This window comes from Octopus bimaculoides, chromosome 27, assembly GCF_046866305.1.
Source record: "Octopus bimaculoides isolate indiv1 chromosome 27, ASM4686630v1, whole genome shotgun sequence".
NCBI lineage: Eukaryota > Metazoa > Mollusca > Cephalopoda > Octopoda > Octopodidae > Octopus > Octopus bimaculoides.
In genome coordinates, this window is record NC_142954.1 from 11,319,921 (window position 1) to 11,325,146 (window position 5,226).

Consider the following 5,226-nt stretch of genomic DNA (forward strand, 5'->3'; position numbering starts at 1 on the left):
GATCACATCTCACTCCTCTGGAACTTCACCGTTCGAACTGTCAGAGAGATAGATGCGAATAGACCAGACATTATATTGAAAGACTTCAGACAAAAATCATGCCTCCTCATTGATATGACTGTCCCAATCGATATAAATGTATCTCTCAAGACCTACCATAAACTGAGAAAGTATAAAGATCTTGAAATAGAAATTGGCAAAATGTGGAACCTGAAGACTAAAACAATACCTGTTGTCATAGGTGCCCTACGAATGATAGCAAAAGGGGCTGATTGCTAACTAGCTCAGATACCAGGAAACCCCAAAATGGCAGAGATTCAAGATATAGTGCTCATGGGAACTGCCCATATCCTATGTAAAATACTGTCTCACCGCCTTAATAATAATAATAATAATAATAATAATAATAATAATCCTTTCTACTAAGGCCTGAAATTTTGGTGGGAGGGGCTAGTTGATTACATTGACCCCAGTACGCTAGTAGTACTTAATTTATCGACCCCGAAAAGATGAAAGTCAAGGTCAACATCGACAGAATTTGAACTCAGAACGTAAAGACGGATGAAATGCCGCTAAGCATTTTGTCCGTCTCGTTGACAATTCGGTGTGTGAAAAATGAACGAAGAAATACGAGAATGAGTAACGTTGCAAGACGTTGAAAGAATAAAAGGACAACTGATTGAAAACGGTGTATGAATGAAAGAATTTGTGAGCGAAAGAATGTGCGTTTGAATGAATGAATGAAAAGAAAATGAGGTTGAGTGTAGGGTTAGGGTTAGGGTTAGTTGTGTGATTAGATATAGGGAGAAGAAATGTGGGTAGCGGATAACAGAAACCAGAATTGATTAGACTCCGAAGTGGGGGTGGTTGTTGTTGTGGTGGTGGTGGTGGTAGTGGTTGCTGTGGTAATTAAGCTAGTCGTTTTAACACACTCTCACACACATACAGTCACACTACACACACCACATTCATCACCCTACACACACACACACACACATATATACACACATATACACACACATATAAACGCACCGTACCCACTCACTCACGTATACTTACACACTTACACGTATCCACAGTGACATCACGTACACATACGCATAGTTACACTCACATACAAACACCACACACACACACACACACACACACACAACGCACAAACCATACACACACATACACTTCGCGCGCGCGCACACACACAAATCACCATTAATCTATTGTTACTTGTCCTACCGAACATGGTGAGCGTGAGTTCAGTCCCTGCTTTAGTCACTTTCTCTCTGTATATGTACCCTGATTCAATCTGAACGAGCGGGTCCAATCTAACGGTCACTAGTAGGAGATGGATTAATACGAGAATATCCCTGAATTGTAGACAACGATTTGAGAACATCCATGGATCCATGGATTTTACCCTTGGGCAAATGTCATTTTTTTATACTCTCGAGTCGACCCTTACATATATGGTGACGCGGTGACATGGTGAGTAAAATTGGGTAGATTATTATTATTATTATTATTATTATTATTAAGAAGAAAAAAGAAGGTGGTGAGCCGGCAGAATCGTTAGCACGCCGGGCGAAGTCTGTCTCTACGTTCTGAGTTCAAATTCTGCCGAGGTCGACTTTGCCTTTCATCTTTTCGGGGTCGATAAATTAAGTACCAGTGAAGCACTAGGGTCGATGTAATCAACTATTCTACCCACCCCCTGCCCGCCGAAATTAAATTTCAGGCCTTGTGTCTTTAGTCGAACGAATTATTATTATTGTTATTGTTTTAATTGTGTACTCGTTGTTTTGTGTAAAACCCCCACTGTCCACGTCTACTGCATTGTCCCTTATATGTCGACCCTAGTGGCCAATAAATGAAATAATAATAATAATAATAATAATAATTTGAAGTAATGCAAAAGGGTTTAGTCATACTGCACATTGGGTCAGGGACATAGAAGCGGCCAAATCCCACCTCAAATATCAAGAATGGCAGGATATAACAACTGAAGAAGTGAAAGCGCTCGCCAAGTCAAAGAGATTCCAAATTTTTGGCTAAACTCTTTAATGAGCACCCACCACAACTTACCCGTGGCTCTCAATGAAGTCATGTCCAACCCTGGCTCACGGAAGGGATTACGTATTAATCTTTTCCGTAAACATAAGAAACCAAAACATAAGAAACTACTAACTTTGCAAAATACCGACCCATAACATGCCTCACCACCATATATAAACTATTGACATCTATAATAGTGAATAGAGCATATGAATTCTTGGACAATAGGAAGTTATTTCCAGTGGAACAAAAGGGATGTAAAAGGTATTCATATGGATGTAAGAACCAATTACTGATTGATAAAATGGTCATTGGAAATTGCAAATCCAAACGCAGAAACCTTAGCACCGCTTGGATAGGGTACAAGAAGGCTTTTGATAATGTCTCCCATGCATGGATCATCATGGCCCTGGAAATTTACAAGATAGCTCCAACAATTGTGAATTTTTTTAAAGTAATCGTGAATTCGTGGAGAACAACCCTCGATTTAAACCATACACAAGGATATACCACCTCACCAGACATCATATCGCATATGTTATCTTTCTTCTGACTCATTATGTTCTGAGTTCAAACTTTGCCAAAGCCAATTTAGCCGATACACTTGATCTGTCGCAATGTTTAGCATGTGTTATACAACCGTGCTCTCGTTGAAATCGATTTCCTCACTTCGAAGTAACTAACCATTGAGCGATATACTCCCGCTTTAAAATCGCTATTCCCGTTTAAAATTTAAAATCGCCATTTTCTCTCTAAAGAGATATGCCTTCAGTTTAAAGTGACTTAAATATATGTAGATATATTTTTAAAATCCATGTTTCTCAGAGTACTTACTATGGCGTGACATGCCTTCATTTTGGGGTCGCTATCATCACATTAAAGGAACATGTGGTCACTTTAAAATCTCTATTCTCACATTGAAGAAACATACCCACATTCTGAACAAGTGCTCATTTTCAAAGGACACGCGCCCAATTCAAAAGGACATTCTCTCACCTCAAAATCACTGTCCCCTTTTCGAAGAAACATCCCTTGACTTTAAGGGATATTCCTTCTCCTTGAAAGAACATGTCTTCGTTTTACAGGGGCACGTGCTTTTGAAGGAACACGCCTTCATTTCAAAATAGCAAGTCACACTTTGAAGAGATATCTCCTCACTTCAAAACTTCTCTTTAAAATGGTAATAATCACTTTGCAGTAACATGCTGTTCTTCCATTCAAAATCGTTATCCTCACTTAGAACTGTTATCCTCACTTTAAAATCGTTATCCTCACTTTAAAATCGCTCTGAACTGACGCTTTCTGGTCTCGATTTGAAGTAGTGTATTTTCTCTTAGAATTGCAAATATTGTGTATGACGCCTTGTGAAGTTTTCACCAGGAAAGAGAAAATAGCTGTTTAGACATTTCTTCTTTTGCAAAGTGGATGAGCGAAAAAGGTAAATGACAAAAGAGAAAGAGCAGCTAACCTAATACAGTACCTTGAGGAGTTGATGGATCCACTGTCAAGTCTCTCTTTTGTTTCTGTGTGTGTGTGTGTGTGTGTGAAGAAAGAGCGGTGCAAATACATTATATGGAGTAACTTTACAATAAGGAGTGGAACGTACAATTTCCTGTAAGTCTGACCGCCTCTTGGCCCAACAGACAAAATGGAAAAGGTGACGGCCCGGAAGATGGCGAATGAGATGCGCTGGATCAGCCTTTCTGACTCTCGGGGCTCAATGATTTCTAGCTTCAGTGGATTCTGGTAATCATATGTTGCGTTTTGTTCAACAGGAAACATTGAATCCGGTGCGATCCTCCGCAAAGTCTAGTGACGTATAATTTCATTTCTCTAAGGCGTTGCCAAAGTTAAAAATACACAGCATGGGGCAAAAAAACCGCCCATATTTTACACGGTCATTCTTGTGGCTCTAATAAAGATAAGCTAAAAATATAGGTAACTTCATAAAGTTAATGCTTTACCGTTTTTTGTTATAGTTAGTATTTTAGTTTAAACTGATGAACACTGCGCATTTGCTGTAAGGATGTATATAAATTATGGTGAATTAGATGGCGTTTTGTCGCACCCTTTGTAACATCTGTGTTCGAGTTCTCTGCTCAAACATTTAAAATGTCATCTGAGTGGTGTAGTGTAGAAGCTGTGCTAAATAGTCTCTACTACCACGTAAATCCAGCTGGCGGGTATGTCTTACGCATACATATAATGCAGAGAGAGAGAGATGAGACAAATACAGAGCGAGAGTGCCAGAAAAACAGAAAGACAGACAAATAGGTAAATAGATGGATATGTGTTTGGGTGGGTAGGTAGGTAGGTAGGTAGGTAAGTGGATAGATAGGTTGATAGATGGATGGATGGATGGATGGCTAGATAGATTGATAGAGAGATAGGTAGGCAGACAGAAACAGACAAATAGATAGATAGATAGACAGATAGACAGATAGATACAGATAGATAGATAGACAGATAGACAGACAGACAGACAGATAGATAGATAGATAGAAAGACAAATAGATAGATAGATAGATAGATAGATGGGTATACGGATAGATAGATAGATAGACAAATAAATAAATAGATAGACAGACAGAGAGAACAATAGAAAAACACCGTAATGAGAGTATGACTAGGAAGGTAGGTTGAGTGGACTGGCGAGGGAGGGATTTAGGTGGGTGGTGATGGTAGCGGTGGGGGTGTAGCCGTGGGGGTGATGACAGTGGCGACAGCAGCGATAATGGTAGTAATGGGTAAATGATGGTATTGACGAAGGGTTGTTAAACGGTGGGTGGGACACAAGAAATGTACACACATACATACATACATACATACACACATCTTTTGAATATATATACATACACACACACACACACACACACACACACACACACATACACATATATATATATATATATGTGTGTATTGGGGGGAGAGGGGGGTCGAATGTGTTTGTTTATAAGAATGTGTGTGTTGTGTTTGACAGGGTGGGTGCAACAGTTGAGGTTCGGGTAGGAGAAGCGTAGGTGAATGGCTTAGCGTGGGACCTCTTTAACGCGTACAGACATGTGAGAAGTTGTAGCTACGTTTGTATGTGTGTATGTATACATATGTATATATATATGTATGTATGTATGTATGTATGTATGTATGTATATATATATATATATATATATATGTATG